Genomic DNA, 16989 nt, shown 5'->3' with positions numbered 1-16989 from the left:
TAGAGTTATGGTCAAATTTGCAAAATGGAGGACGAGAGAGAGCTTTCTATGCTTTTTCTGTGTTTGGAGTAAGATTTTTTTCGCCTTTAGTTACATAGGTGACAAGCTGGTAGAAATTAGGTAATACGAATTTCAGTTTTCCTGGATTAAAATCACGGGCCACCAAGAGCGCCGCGTCTGGATGAGCATTTTCTTGTTTGCTTATGGTCCTATGCAGCTCGTTGAATGCGGTCTTACTGCTAGCATCGGTTTGTGATGGTAAATAGACAGCTATGGAAAATATTATGGTCAGCAACTTATCATGAGGTATTCTAACTCACGTGAGAAGAACCTAGAGACTTCCTTAATATTAGAGATTGGGCACCAGCTGTTGTTAACAGAGAGACACACACACCTCCCCCTTGAGCTTATCCGACGCTGCTGTTCTGTCGATGCATAGAAAAACCTTGTACTTGTTCAGCCACGACTCTGAGAAACATAGAATATTACAAATCTTCAGGGTCCCCCTTATAGGATAGTCTCAAACAGAGCTCGTCCAGTTTGTTCTCCAGTGATTGTACGTTTACCAATAGAACAGAGGGTACAGGCGGTTTACAGTATGTACTCACCGACGTAGTTTCATCAGGGTGCCCGTACATCGCCCTCTCTGCCGCCTTTTTCTTTTCTGAGTCTCAGGGAGATGGGCCCGGTCCGGTGTGAGCAGTACAGTATGTGCTACGCCTCTGACTTGTTGAAGTAAAGATCTTCATCCAAATCGAAGTTAGTGATCGCTGTTCTGATGTCCAGAAGTTATTTTTGGTCATAGGATACGATGGTGGAAACATTATGTACCAAAAAAGTAAAGATCAGCGTGAATTTTTTTTGCAGAATTGGTCAGGAGCCTGTAAAACAGCAGCTATCCATTGCAGCGGCATTCTTTCATGTCGGTCGGTCGGTCGTCATATAATTGGTCTGGGCTTCCTAATACACTGCTTAAACACACAGGCTGCATATCAAGTGGGTACTCTATTCCCTATAGAGTGCACAACTTTTGACCAGAGCCCATAGGGAGTAGGGTGCCATTTCAGACACAGCCAAAGAGTTGGTCTGGGCTTCCTCATACACTGACAACTAAACAGTAACTGTAAACACAGACTCATACTTCTAAGTCCTAGAACTTCATTGTAAGTAAATATAACTACTTTACCATGGTGGCCTCATGCAAACCTCTTGTTTGTCTCTTTTCTTTAATGCCTGCGTCCCAGATGTCAGGCCAGGGCCAAAGTCAAAGTTAGTGCACTATATAGGGAATAGGGTGCCTTTTTGGACACAAACCAATATGTTTTCCCAGTGACCTAGATGTGAAAGTAGATTTAATTTCTTCCAAGTACTGGACCTCCTGTGTGGATGCTACATTAAGGTGGATGCTACCATGATTACAGATAATCCTGAATGAATCGTGAATAATGATGAGAAAGTTAGATGCACAAATATCATACCCCCCCAAAAATCCACATTAATGTAGAAGTGTTTAGAAACATATTGTATTCTTATTTACAATAAAAGTGACTCCAAAATGACATAATTCATTATTTATCATTAATTTCTATTGGGCACAAAATAATCAACAAAAAAACTATAAAAAGTGTGCCACTCTCCCAATACTTTTGGAGCTCACTATATTTCAACGTGTACATATGTTTTCTGGGTTTGTATCGGTGTAGAATTCTCGAAATAGTTTATGCTTGATTCAACACCAACCACATACATGTTGCAATCAGCACTGGATATCTCAGCACTTTGCTTTAACTGTCTTTCAAAGTCTGTGTGCTGTGCTGAAGTTGCGCTATTAAGGACTCTTCTATATTTGGAAAATTTGTACAGTTCTGAACTTGCGCTGTAGAGGAATCTGATATGCATGTAAATATGTTCAGTTCTGAACATGCGCTGAAGAGGAATCTGATATTTATGGAAATGTGTACAGTTCTGAACACACTAGTTCAGGGCTCTCCAACCCTGTTCCTGGAGACCTACCGTCCTGTAGGTTTTCACTCCAACGCTAATCTAACTCACCTGATTCTAATAATTAGTTTGTTGATAAGCTGAATAATTTTGATTACAACTGGGTTTGGAGTGAAAACCTACAGGAGGGAAGTTCTTTAGGAACTGTGTTGGAGAGCCATGCTATAGAGGAATCTAATACCATACTGTATGTAAATATGGGGAACTGAGACTTCCAGCCACTGACCTTTTTTAGAGATATGTATTCAAATGGCCTGGGAAGGTAGCCTGGTCCAGATCTGTGTGTGCTCTAGCCAACTCCTCTTACATGTTGTCATGTTCGGGCCAGAATACTCTGGGAAACAAATTAGTCAAGGAACGCCGGGAGCACTGGGAGGAAGGGGGTTGGAGTAAACAGGAATTCTCCCAAATAACCGTCAGTCTTGGAGGGAACACACACACACACACACACAAACACTCAGCTATCCTTTCTAATTGATGCCATTTCCCACAATATGATATAGTGGACTGGCGGTGAGGCATTTAGGAATTAAGGGCTGGTTTCACAGACAAGGCTGAAGCCTAGTCCCAGACTAAAATGCCTGTTTGAGCTGTCTTAACTCAAAGCGACTTGCACAGACTTATTTTAAAATAGTCATAGATTTAGCCTGTTCTAGATTAAACAATGCTGATTGCAAGAGGGAGGATTAGAGCTACTCTAGGACTAAATTGAATCTTAAATTAATCCTTCAAAGAGACAGGTTTAACTTCTGCTTAGTACTGTTTGTGAGGGAGCAGGGACTATTTTGAATATCTAAATGAAGACCAACATGCACTACAGAGGGCAGCCAGACATTTACATTTAAGTCATTTAGCAGACGCTCTTATCCAGAGCGACTTACAAATTGGTGCATTCACCTTAAATATCCAGTGGAACAACCACTTTACAATAGTGCATCAATAGTGCAGACGAGTACTTAGGAGGATGGATAGGAGTAATCCATTAAATTACTTTGATGAAATAGCTTTTTGAGACCACTGTCGTATGTACAAATAAAATGCACTGGAGATAATATCTTTCTTGAGCCTAGACTTTCCTCTCTGTCTCAAAGAGGAAGGCCTTTACCCAAGTTCTGATCACTTTGAGGTTTTTGGCATCTGGAACCTTTCATTGTGAAACTGGTGATTTGTGTGTGTGTGTGTGTGTGTGTGTGTGTGTGTGGAGTAGTTCAGTCTGCAGGGTCATTTGTGAACTGAGGAGTGTTTACATCAAGTTTCCTGATGCTGCTGGCCAAGACAACTATAAAGTGCAATTCTATGAATATGGGCACTTCCCAGGAGTGATTGGCTGTATAGATGGATGTCATGTTCCCATCAAGTGTCCATCAACTCCTGATGCTGAGGAGCACAGGAACCGTAAGAACTGGTCTTCCATCAATGTTCAGGGTGTATGCTCTCCTAATTTAGAGTTTTCAAACATTGTTGCCCGTTGGAAAGGTGCAACTCATGATTGAAGGATTTTTCTCAACTCTTCATTGTGTGCTAGGTCTCAGAGAGGACAACATAGTGGACTACTACTTGGTGACAGTGGATATGGTCAGAGTAACTTTTTATTCACTCCATACATAAATCCCACAGCAGCTGAGCAGCAATGATGCAACCGAGCTCATATCCGGACGAGAGGGATGGTCGAGCATATGTTTGGAGTATGGAAAAATGTATTCCAGTGTTTACGCAATACACTTTGTTTCAAGCTAAGAAGATGCTGCAAGGTGATCATTGCTACAGCTGTGCTGCACAACTGCCTGAAGCAGCATTGCTGTCCTGATCCTCCAATGGAAGATCAGGATCGAGCAGATGTGCCCATAGCTGAGGCAGGCAATGACCAACGAGGACTTGCACACAGAGTTGCTTTCACATTGCAGCACTTCAACTAGATGAGATGCATTTAAATATGGAATGTATTCATTATGGCTTATTTTTGCTTTGCTAATGTTTGTTCTGTACAGCAAAATTAAATGAGTGACTAAACCAAGGCTGGTTTAAAATGTAGTTTGTGGTGATTAAAATACACTCACTCATGAATATCCAAATGACAAAACATGTATTTTTAACATATCATATTGTTCACCATGGCTGGTAATCAAATCAAAGTTTATTTGTCACGTGCGTCGAATACAACAGGTGTAGACCTTACAGTGAAATGCTTACTTACAGGCTCTAACCAATAGTGCGGGAAAAAGGTGTGTGTGTGTGTGTGTGTGTGTGTAAGTAAAGAAATAAAACAGTAAAAAGACATTTGAAAATAACAGTAGCAAGGCTATATACAGACACCAGTTAGTCAGGCTTATTGAGGTAGTATGTAGGTATGGTTAAAGTGACTGCATATATGATGAACAGAGAGTAGCCGTAGCGTAAAAAGAGGGGTTGGCGGGTGGTGGGACACAATGCAGATAGCCCGGTTAGCCAATGTGCGGGAGCACTTGTTGGTCGGGCCAATTGAGGTAGTATGTACATGAATGTATAGTTAAAGTGACTATGCATACAGTGAGGGGAAAAAAGTATTTGAACCCCTGCTGATTTGGTACGTTTGCCCACTGACAAGGAAATGATCAGTCTATCATTTTAATGGTAGATTTATTTGAACAGTGAGAGACAGAATAACAACAAAAAAATACAGAAAAACGCATGTCAAAAATGTTATAAAATGATTTGCATTTTAGTGAGGGAAATAAGTATTTGACCCATCTGCAAAACATGACTTAGTACTTGGTTGCAAAACCCTTGTTGGCAATCACAGAGGTCAGACGTTTCTTGTAGTTGGCCACCAGGTTTGCACACATCTAAGGAGGGATTTTGTCCCACTCCTCCTTGCAGATCTTCTCCAAGTCATTAAGGTTTCGAGGCTGACGTTTGTCAACTCGAACCTTCAGCTCCCTCCACAGATTTTCTATGGGATTAAGGTCTGGAGACTGGCTAGGCCACTCCAGGACCTTAATGTGCTTCTTCTTGAGCCACTCCTTTGTTGCCTTGGCCGTGTCTTTTGGGTCATTGCCATGCTGGAATACCCATCCACGACCCATTTTCAATGCCCTGGCTGAGGGAAGGAGGTTCTCACCCAAGATTTGATGGTACATGGCCCCGTCCATCGTCCCTTTGATGCGGTGAAGTTGTCCAGTCCCCTTAGCAGAAAAACACCCCCAAAGCATAATGTTTCCACCTCCATGTTTGACGGTGGGGATGGTGTTCTTGGGGTCATAGGCAGCATTCCTCCTCCTCCAAACACGGCAAGTTGAGTTGATGCCAAATAGCTCCATTTTGGTCTCATCTGACCACCACACTTTCACCCAGTTGTCCTCTGAATCATTCAGATGTTCATTGGCAAACTTCAGACGGGCATGTATCTGTGCTTTCTTGAGCAGGGGGACCTTGTGAGCACTGCAGGATTTCAGTCCTTCACGGCGTAGTGTGTTACCAATTGTTTTCTTGGTGACTATGGTCCCAGCTGCCTTGAGATCATTGACAAGATCCTCCCGTGTAGTTTTGGACTGATTCCTCACCGTTCTCATGATCATTGCAACTCCACGAGGTGAGATCTTGCATGGAGCCCCAGGCGAGGGAGATTGACAGTTCTTTTGTGTTTCTTCCATTTGCGAATAATCAAATCAAATCAAATGTATTTTTATATAGCCCTTCGTACATCAGCTGATATCTCAAAGTGCTGTACAGAAACCCAGCCTAAAACCCCAAACAGCAAGCAAAGCATGTGAAAGAAGCACGGTGGCTAGGAAAAACTCCCTAGGAAAAACTCCCTAGAAAGGCCAAAAACCTAGGAAGAAACCTAGAGAGGAACCAGGCTATGAGGGGTGGCCAGTCCTCTTCTGGCTGTGCAGGGTGGATATTATAACAGAACATGGTCAAGATGTTAAAATGTTAAAATGTTCATAAATGACCAGCATGGTCAAATAATAATAATCATAGTAGTTGTCGAGGGTGCAACAAGCACGTCCGGTGAACAGGTCAGGGTTCCATAGCCGCAGGCAGAACAGTTGAAACTGGAGCAGCAGCACGGCCAGGTGGACTGGGGACAGCAAGGAGTCATCATACCAGGTAGTCCTGAGGCATGGTCCTAGGGCTCAGGTCCTCCGAGAGAAAGACAGAAAGAGAGAGAGAGAATTAGAGAGAGCATATTTAAATTCACACAGGACACCGGATAAGACAAGAGAAATACTCCAGATGTAACAGACTGACCCTAGCCCCCCGACACATAAACTACTGCAGCATAAATACTGGAGGCTGAGACAGGAGGGATCAAAAGACACTGTGGCCCCATCCGATGATACCCCCGGACAGGGCCAAACAGGCAGGATATAACCCCACCCACTTTGCCAAAGCACAGCCCCCACACCACTAGAGGGATGTCTCCAACCACCAACTTACCGTCCTAAGACAAGGCCGAGTATAGCCCACAACGATCTCCGCCATGGCACAACCCAAGGGGGGGGCGCCAACCCAGACAGGAAGACCACGTCAGTGACTCAACCCACTCAAGTGACGCACCCCTCCCATGGACGGCATGGAAGAACACCAGTAAGCCAGTGACTCAGCCCCTGTAAAAGGGTTAGAGGCAGAGAATCCCAGTGGAAAGAGGGGAACCGGCAAGGCAGAGACAGCAAGGGCGGTTCGTTGCTCCAGCCTTTCCGTTCACCTTCACACTCCTGGGCCAGACTATACTTAATCATAGGACCTACTGAAGAGATAAGTCTTCAGGAAAGACTTAAAGGTTGAGACTGAGTCTGCGTCTCTCACATTGGTAGGCAGACCATTCCATAAAAATGGAGCTCTATAGGAGAAAGCCCTACCTCCAGCCGTTTGCTTAGAAATTCTAGGGACAATTAGGAGGCCTGCGTCTTGTGACCGTAGCGTACGTGTAGGTATGTACGGCAGGACCAAATCGGAAAGAAAGGTAGGAGCAAGCCCATGTAATGCTTTGTAGGTTAGCAGTAAAACCTTGAAATCAGCCCTTGCCTTAACAGGAAGCCAGTGTAGGGAGGCTAGCACTGGAGTAATATGATCAAATTTTTTGGTTCTATTCCAGTCTGTGCTAGTGAAACAGTCCTGTAGCTTAGCATCTGCTTCGTCGGACCACTTCCATATTGAGCGCGTCACTGGTACTTCCTGTTTGAGTTTTTGCTTGTAAGCAGGAATCAGGTGTATAGAGTTATGGTCAAATTTGCAAAATGGAGGACGAGAGAGAGCTTTCTATGCTTTTTCTGTGTTTGGAGTAAGATTTTTTTCGCCTTTAGTTACATAGGTGACAAGCTGGTAGAAATTAGGTAATACGAATTTCAGTTTTCCTGGATTAAAATCACCGGCCACCAAGAGCGCCGCGTCTGGATGAGCATTTTCTTGTTTGCTTATGGTCCTATGCAGCTCGTTGAATGCGGTCTTACTGCTAGCATCGGTTTGTGATGGTAAATAGACAGCTATGGAAAATATTATGGTCAGCAACTTATCATGAGGTATTCTAACTCACGTGAGAAGAACCTAGAGACTTCCTTAATATTAGAGATTGGGCACCAGCTGTTGTTAACAGAGAGACACACACACCTCCCCCTTGAGCTTATCCGACGCTGCTGTTCTGTCGATGCATAGAAAAACCTTGTACTTGTTCAGCCACGACTCTGAGAAACATAGAATATTACAAATCTTCAGGGTCCCCCTTATAGGATAGTCTCAAACAGAGCTCGTCCAGTTTGTTCTCCAGTGATTGTACGTTTACCAATAGAACAGAGGGTACAGGCGGTTTACAGTATGTACTCACCGACGTAGTTTCATCAGGGTGCCCGTACATCGCCCTCTCTGCCGCCTTTTTCTTTTCTGAGTCTCAGGGAGATGGGCCCGGTCCGGTGTGAGCAGTACAGTATGTGCTACGCCTCTGACTTGTTGAAGTAAAGATCTTCATCCAAATCGAAGTTAGTGATCGCTGTTCTGATGTCCAGAAGTTCTTTTTGGTCATAGGATACGATGGTGGAAACATTATGTACCAAAAAAGTAAAGATCAGCGTGAATTTTTTTTGCAGAATTGGTCAGGAGCCTGTAAAACAGCAGCTATCCATTGCAGCGGCATTCTTTCATGTCGGTCGGTCGGTCGTCATATAATTGGTCTGGGCTTCCTAATACACTGCTTAAACACACAGGCTGCATATCAAGTGGGTACTCTATTCCCTATAGAGTGCACAACTTTTGACCAGAGCCCATAGGGAGTAGGGTGCCATTTCAGACACAGCCAAAGAGTTGGTCTGGGCTTCCTCATACACTGACAACTAAACAGTAACTGTAAACACAGACTCATACTTCTAAGTCCTAGAACTTCATTGTAAGTAAATATAACTACTTTACCATGGTGGCCTCATGCAAACCTCTTGTTTGTCTCTTTTCTTTAATGCCTGCGTCCCAGATGTCAGGCCAGGGCCAAAGTCAAAGTTAGTGCACTATATAGGGAATAGGGTGCCTTTTTGGACACAAACCAATATGTTTTCCCAGTGACCTAGATGTGAAAGTAGATTTAATTTCTTCCAAGTACTGGACCTCCTGTGTGGATGCTACATTAAGGTGGATGCTACCATGATTACAGATAATCCTGAATGAATCGTGAATAATGATGAGAAAGTTAGATGCACAAATATCATACCCCCCCAAAAATCCACATTAATGTAGAAGTGTTTAGAAACATATTGTATTCTTATTTACAATAAAAGTGACTCCAAAATGACATAATTCATTATTTATCATTAATTTCTATTGGGCACAAAATAATCAACAAAAAAACTATAAAAAGTGTGCCACTCTCCCAATACTTTTGGAGCTCACTATATTTCAACGTGTACATATGTTTTCTGGGTTTGTATCGGTGTAGAATTCTCGAAATAGTTTATGCTTGATTCAACACCAACCACATACATGTTGCAATCAGCACTGGATATCTCAGCACTTTGCTTTAACTGTCTTTCAAAGTCTGTGTGCTGTGCTGAAGTTGCGCTATTAAGGACTCTTCTATATTTGGAAAATTTGTACAGTTCTGAACTTGCGCTGTAGAGGAATCTGATATGCATGTAAATATGTTCAGTTCTGAACATGCGCTGAAGAGGAATCTGATATTTATGGAAATGTGTACAGTTCTGAACACACTAGTTCAGGGCTCTCCAACCCTGTTCCTGGAGACCTACCGTCCTGTAGGTTTTCACTCCAACGCTAATCTAACTCACCTGATTCTAATAATTAGTTTGTTGATAAGCTGAATAATTTTGATTACAACTGGGTTTGGAGTGAAAACCTACAGGAGGGAAGTTCTTTAGGAACTGTGTTGGAGAGCCATGCTATAGAGGAATCTAATACCATACTGTATGTAAATATGGGGAACTGAGACTTCCAGCCACTGACCTTTTTTAGAGATATGTATTCAAATGGCCTGGGAAGGTAGCCTGGTCCAGATCTGTGTGTGCTCTAGCCAACTCCTCTTACATGTTGTCATGTTCGGGCCAGAATACTCTGGGAAACAAATTAGTCAAGGAACGCCGGGAGCACTGGGAGGAAGGGGGTTGGAGTAAACAGGAATTCTCCCAAATAACCGTCAGTCTTGGAGGGAACACACACACACACACACACAAACACTCAGCTATCCTTTCTAATTGATGCCATTTCCCACAATATGATATAGTGGACTGGCGGTGAGGCATTTAGGAATTAAGGGCTGGTTTCACAGACAAGGCTGAAGCCTAGTCCCAGACTAAAATGCCTGTTTGAGCTGTCTTAACTCAAAGCGACTTGCACAGACTTATTTTAAAATAGTCATAGATTTAGCCTGTTCTAGATTAAACAATGCTGATTGCAAGAGGGAGGATTAGAGCTACTCTAGGACTAAATTGAATCTTAAATTAATCCTTCAAAGAGACAGGTTTAACTTCTGCTTAGTACTGTTTGTGAGGGAGCAGGGACTATTTTGAATATCTAAATGAAGACCAACATGCACTACAGAGGGCAGCCAGACATTTACATTTAAGTCATTTAGCAGACGCTCTTATCCAGAGCGACTTACAAATTGGTGCATTCACCTTAAATATCCAGTGGAACAACCACTTTACAATAGTGCATCAATAGTGCAGACGAGTACTTAGGAGGATGGATAGGAGTAATCCATTAAATTACTTTGATGAAATAGCTTTTTGAGACCACTGTCGTATGTACAAATAAAATGCACTGGAGATAATATCTTTCTTGAGCCTAGACTTTCCTCTCTGTCTCAAAGAGGAAGGCCTTTACCCAAGTTCTGATCACTTTGAGGTTTTTGGCATCTGGAACCTTTCATTGTGAAACTGGTGATTTGTGTGTGTGTGTGTGTGTGTGTGTGTGTGTGGAGTAGTTCAGTCTGCAGGGTCATTTGTGAACTGAGGAGTGTTTACATCAAGTTTCCTGATGCTGCTGGCCAAGACAACTATAAAGTGCAATTCTATGAATATGGGCACTTCCCAGGAGTGATTGGCTGTATAGATGGATGTCATGTTCCCATCAAGTGTCCATCAACTCCTGATGCTGAGGAGCACAGGAACCGTAAGAACTGGTCTTCCATCAATGTTCAGGGTGTATGCTCTCCTAATTTAGAGTTTTCAAACATTGTTGCCCGTTGGAAAGGTGCAACTCATGATTGAAGGATTTTTCTCAACTCTTCATTGTGTGCTAGGTCTCAGAGAGGACAACATAGTGGACTACTACTTGGTGACAGTGGATATGGTCAGAGTAACTTTTTATTCACTCCATACATAAATCCCACAGCAGCTGAGCAGCAATGATGCAACCGAGCTCATATCCGGACGAGAGGGATGGTCGAGCATATGTTTGGAGTATGGAAAAATGTATTCCAGTGTTTACGCAATACACTTTGTTTCAAGCTAAGAAGATGCTGCAAGGTGATCATTGCTACAGCTGTGCTGCACAACTGCCTGAAGCAGCATTGCTGTCCTGATCCTCCAATGGAAGATCAGGATCGAGCAGATGTGCCCATAGCTGAGGCAGGCAATGACCAACGAGGACTTGCACACAGAGTTGCTTTCACATTGCAGCACTTCAACTAGATGAGATGCATTTAAATATGGAATGTATTCATTATGGCTTATTTTTGCTTTGCTAATGTTTGTTCTGTACAGCAAAATTAAATGAGTGACTAAACCAAGGCTGGTTTAAAATGTAGTTTGTGGTGATTAAAATACACTCACTCATGAATATCCAAATGACAAAACATGTATTTTTAACATATCATATTGTTCACCATGGCTGGTAATCAAATCAAAGTTTATTTGTCACGTGCGTCGAATACAACAGGTGTAGACCTTACAGTGAAATGCTTACTTACAGGCTCTAACCAATAGTGCGGGAAAAAGGTGTGTGTGTGTGTGTGTGTGTGTGTAAGTAAAGAAATAAAACAGTAAAAAGACATTTGAAAATAACAGTAGCAAGGCTATATACAGACACCAGTTAGTCAGGCTTATTGAGGTAGTATGTAGGTATGGTTAAAGTGACTGCATATATGATGAACAGAGAGTAGCCGTAGCGTAAAAAGAGGGGTTGGCGGGTGGTGGGACACAATGCAGATAGCCCGGTTAGCCAATGTGCGGGAGCACTTGTTGGTCGGGCCAATTGAGGTAGTATGTACATGAATGTATAGTTAAAGTGACTATGCATACAGTGAGGGGAAAAAAGTATTTGAACCCCTGCTGATTTGGTACGTTTGCCCACTGACAAGGAAATGATCAGTCTATCATTTTAATGGTAGATTTATTTGAACAGTGAGAGACAGAATAACAACAAAAAAATACAGAAAAACGCATGTCAAAAATGTTATAAAATGATTTGCATTTTAGTGAGGGAAATAAGTATTTGACCCATCTGCAAAACATGACTTAGTACTTGGTTGCAAAACCCTTGTTGGCAATCACAGAGGTCAGACGTTTCTTGTAGTTGGCCACCAGGTTTGCACACATCTAAGGAGGGATTTTGTCCCACTCCTCCTTGCAGATCTTCTCCAAGTCATTAAGGTTTCGAGGCTGACGTTTGTCAACTCGAACCTTCAGCTCCCTCCACAGATTTTCTATGGGATTAAGGTCTGGAGACTGGCTAGGCCACTCCAGGACCTTAATGTGCTTCTTCTTGAGCCACTCCTTTGTTGCCTTGGCCGTGTCTTTTGGGTCATTGCCATGCTGGAATACCCATCCACGACCCATTTTCAATGCCCTGGCTGAGGGAAGGAGGTTCTCACCCAAGATTTGATGGTACATGGCCCCGTCCATCGTCCCTTTGATGCGGTGAAGTTGTCCAGTCCCCTTAGCAGAAAAACACCCCCAAAGCATAATGTTTCCACCTCCATGTTTGACGGTGGGGATGGTGTTCTTGGGGTCATAGGCAGCATTCCTCCTCCTCCAAACACGGCAAGTTGAGTTGATGCCAAATAGCTCCATTTTGGTCTCATCTGACCACCACACTTTCACCCAGTTGTCCTCTGAATCATTCAGATGTTCATTGGCAAACTTCAGACGGGCATGTATCTGTGCTTTCTTGAGCAGGGGGACCTTGTGAGCACTGCAGGATTTCAGTCCTTCACGGCGTAGTGTGTTACCAATTGTTTTCTTGGTGACTATGGTCCCAGCTGCCTTGAGATCATTGACAAGATCCTCCCGTGTAGTTTTGGACTGATTCCTCACCGTTCTCATGATCATTGCAACTCCACGAGGTGAGATCTTGCATGGAGCCCCAGGCGAGGGAGATTGACAGTTCTTTTGTGTTTCTTCCATTTGCGAATAATCAAATCAAATCAAATGTATTTTTATATAGCCCTTCGTACATCAGCTGATATCTCAAAGTGCTGTACAGAAACCCAGCCTAAAACCCCAAACAGCAAGCAAAGCATGTGAAAGAAGCACGGTGGCTAGGAAAAACTCCCTAGGAAAAACTCCCTAGAAAGGCCAAAAACCTAGGAAGAAACCTAGAGAGGAACCAGGCTATGAGGGGTGGCCAGTCCTCTTCTGGCTGTGCAGGGTGGATATTATAACAGAACATGGTCAAGATGTTAAAATGTTAAAATGTTCATAAATGACCAGCATGGTCAAATAATAATAATCATAGTAGTTGTCGAGGGTGCAACAAGCACGTCCGGTGAACAGGTCAGGGTTCCATAGCCGCAGGCAGAACAGTTGAAACTGGAGCAGCAGCACGGCCAGGTGGACTGGGGACAGCAAGGAGTCATCATACCAGGTAGTCCTGAGGCATGGTCCTAGGGCTCAGGTCCTCCGAGAGAAAGACAGAAAGAGAGAGAGAGAATTAGAGAGAGCATATTTAAATTCACACAGGACACCGGATAAGACAAGAGAAATACTCCAGATGTAACAGACTGACCCTAGCCCCCCGACACATAAACTACTGCAGCATAAATACTGGAGGCTGAGACAGGAGGGATCAAAAGACACTGTGGCCCCATCCGATGATACCCCCGGACAGGGCCAAACAGGCAGGATATAACCCCACCCACTTTGCCAAAGCACAGCCCCCACACCACTAGAGGGATGTCTCCAACCACCAACTTACCGTCCTAAGACAAGGCCGAGTATAGCCCACAACGATCTCCGCCATGGCACAACCCAAGGGGGGGGCGCCAACCCAGACAGGAAGACCACGTCAGTGACTCAACCCACTCAAGTGACGCACCCCTCCCATGGACGGCATGGAAGAACACCAGTAAGCCAGTGACTCAGCCCCTGTAAAAGGGTTAGAGGCAGAGAATCCCAGTGGAAAGAGGGGAACCGGCAAGGCAGAGACAGCAAGGGCGGTTCGTTGCTCCAGCCTTTCCGTTCACCTTCACACTCCTGGGCCAGACTATACTTAATCATAGGACCTACTGAAGAGATAAGTCTTCAGGAAAGACTTAAAGGTTGAGACTGAGTCTGCGTCTCTCACATTGGTAGGCAGACCATTCCATAAAAATGGAGCTCTATAGGAGAAAGCCCTACCTCCAGCCGTTTGCTTAGAAATTCTAGGGACAATTAGGAGGCCTGCGTCTTGTGACCGTAGCGTACGTGTAGGTATGTACGGCAGGACCAAATCGGAAAGAAAGGTAGGAGCAAGCCCATGTAATGCTTTGTAGGTTAGCAGTAAAACCTTGAAATCAGCCCTTGCCTTAACAGGAAGCCAGTGTAGGGAGGCTAGCACTGGAGTAATATGATCAAATTTTTTGGTTCTATTCCAGTCTGTGCTAGTGAAACAGTCCTGTAGCTTAGCATCTGCTTCGTCGGACCACTTCCATATTGAGCGCGTCACTGGTACTTCCTGTTTGAGTTTTTGCTTGTAAGCAGGAATCAGGTGTATAGAGTTATGGTCAAATTTGCAAAATGGAGGACGAGAGAGAGCTTTCTATGCTTTTTCTGTGTTTGGAGTAAGATTTTTTTCGCCTTTAGTTACATAGGTGACAAGCTGGTAGAAATTAGGTAATACGAATTTCAGTTTTCCTGGATTAAAATCACCGGCCACCAAGAGCGCCGCGTCTGGATGAGCATTTTCTTGTTTGCTTATGGTCCTATGCAGCTCGTTGAATGCGGTCTTACTGCTAGCATCGGTTTGTGATGGTAAATAGACAGCTATGGAAAATATTATGGTCAGCAACTTATCATGAGGTATTCTAACTCACGTGAGAAGAACCTAGAGACTTCCTTAATATTAGAGATTGCGCACCAGCTGTTGTTAACAGAGAGACACACACACCTCCCCCTTGAGCTTATCCGACGCTGCTGTTCTGTCGATGCATAGAAAAACCTTGTACTTGTTCAGCCACGACTCTGAGAAACATAGAATATTACAAATCTTCAGGGTCCCCCTTATAGGATAGTCTCAAACAGAGCTTGTCCAGTTTGTTCTCCAGTGATTGTACGTTTACCAATAGAACAGAGGGTACAGGCGGTTTACAGTATGTACTCACCGACGTAGTTTCATCAGGGTGCCCATACATCGCCCTCTCTAATGCCGCCTTTTTCTTTTCTGAGTCTCAGGGAGATGGGCCCGGTCCGGTGTGAGCAGTACAGTATGTGCTACGCCTCTGACTTGTTGAAGTAAAGATCTTCATCCAAATCGAAGTTAGTGATCGCTGTTCTGATGTCCAGAAGTTCTTTTTGGTCATAGGATACGATGGTGGAAACATTATGTACCAAAAAAGTAAAGATCAGCGTGAATTTTTTTTGCAGAATTGGTCAGGAGCCTGTAAAACAGCAGCTATCCATTGCAGCGGCATTCTTTCATGTCGGTCGGTCGGTCGTCATATAATTGGTCTGGGCTTCCTAATACACTGCTTAAACACACAGGCTGCATATCAAGTGGGTACTTTATTCCCTATAGAGTGCACAACTTTTGACCAGAGCCCATAGGGAGTAGGGTGCCATTTCAGACACAGCCAAAGAGTTGGTCTGGGCTTCCTCATACACTGACAACTAAACAGTAACTGTAAACACAGACTCATACTTCTAAGTCCTAGAACTTCATTGTAAGTAAATATAACTACTTTACCATGGTGGCCTCATCAAACCTCTTGTTTGTCTCTTTTCTTTAATGCCTGCGTCCCAGATGTCAGGCCAGGGCCAAAGTCAAAGTTAGTGGACTATATAGGGAATTGGGTGCCTTTTTGGACACAAACCAATATGTTTTCCCAGTGACCTAGATGTGAAAGTAGATTTAATTTCTTCCAAGTACTGGACCTCCTGTGTGGATGCTACATTAAGGTGGATGCTACCATGATTACAGATAATCCTGAATGAATCGTGAATAATGATGAGAAAGTTAGATGCACAAATATCATACCCCCCAAAAATCCACATTAATGTAGAAGTGTTTAGAAACATATTGTATTCTTATTTACAATAAAAGTGACTCCAAAATGACATAATTCATTATTTATCATTAATTTCTATTGGGCACAAAATAATCAACAAAAAAACTATAAAAAGTGTGCCACTCTCCCAATACTTTTGGAGCTCACTATATTTCAACGTGTACATATGTTTTCTGGGTTTGTATCGGTGTAGAATTCTCGAAATAGTTTATGCTTGATTCAACACCAACCACATACATGTTGCAATCAGCACTGGATATCTCAGCACTTTGCTTTAACTGTCTTTCAAAGTCTGTGTGCTGTGCTGAAGTTGCGCTATTAAGGACTCTTCTATATTTGGAAAATTTGTACAGTTCTGAACTTGCGCTGTAGAGGAATCTGATATGCATGTAAATATGTTCAGTTCTGAACATGCGCTGAAGAGGAATCTGATATTTATGGAAATGTGTACAGTTCTGAACACACTAGTTCAGGGCTCTCCAACCCTGTTCCTGGAGACCTACCGTCCTGTAGGTTTTCACTCCAACGCTAATCTAACTCACCTGATTCTAATAATTAGTTTGTTGATAAGCTGAATAATTTTGATTACAACTGGGTTTGGAGTGAAAACCTACAGGAGGGAAGTTCTTTAGGAACTGTGTTGGAGAGCCATGCTATAGAGGAATCTAATACCATACTGTATGTAAATATGGGGAACTGAGACTTCCAGCCACTGACCTTTTTCAGAGATATGTATTCAAATGGCCTGGGAAGGTAGCCTGGTCCAGATCTGTATTTGCTCTAGCCAACTCCTCTTACATGTTGTCATGTTCGGGCCAGAATACTCTGGGAAACAAATTAGTCAAGGAACGCCGGGAGCACTGGGAGGAAGGGGGTTGGAGTAAACAGGAATTCTCCCAAATAACCGTCAGTCTTGGAGGGAACACACACACAAACACTCAGCTATCCTTTCTAATTGATGCCATTTCCCACAATATGATATAGTGGACTGGCGGTGAGGCATTTAGGAATTAAGGGCTGGTTTCACAGACAAGGCTGAAGCCTAGTCCCAGACTAAAATGCCTGTTTGAGCTGTCTTAACTCAAAGC

The 16989-nt window shown here is 43.4% G+C and overlaps 1 protein-coding gene and 1 long non-coding RNA gene across 2 annotated transcripts in view; both read left to right on the top strand.

Annotated features, from left to right (window-relative positions):
* LOC123728738 (dedicator of cytokinesis protein 11-like) overlaps positions 1-16989 on the top strand; it is a 145341-nt gene that overhangs the window by 90876 nt on the left and 37476 nt on the right.
* On the top strand, positions 5105-11210 carry LOC123728739 (uncharacterized). The gene is made up of 2 exons (XR_006760486.2): positions 5105-10590; positions 10721-11210. It is a non-coding gene; the product is annotated as an uncharacterized LOC123728739 (long non-coding RNA).

The sequence above is a fragment of the Salmo salar genome, chromosome 18 (assembly GCF_965601325.2).
Source record: "Salmo salar chromosome 18, fSalSal1, whole genome shotgun sequence".
Lineage (NCBI taxonomy): Eukaryota > Metazoa > Chordata > Actinopteri > Salmoniformes > Salmonidae > Salmo > Salmo salar.
The sequence above is the reverse complement of the archived record's forward strand: the minus strand, read 5'-3'. Positions and strand labels throughout refer to the sequence as shown.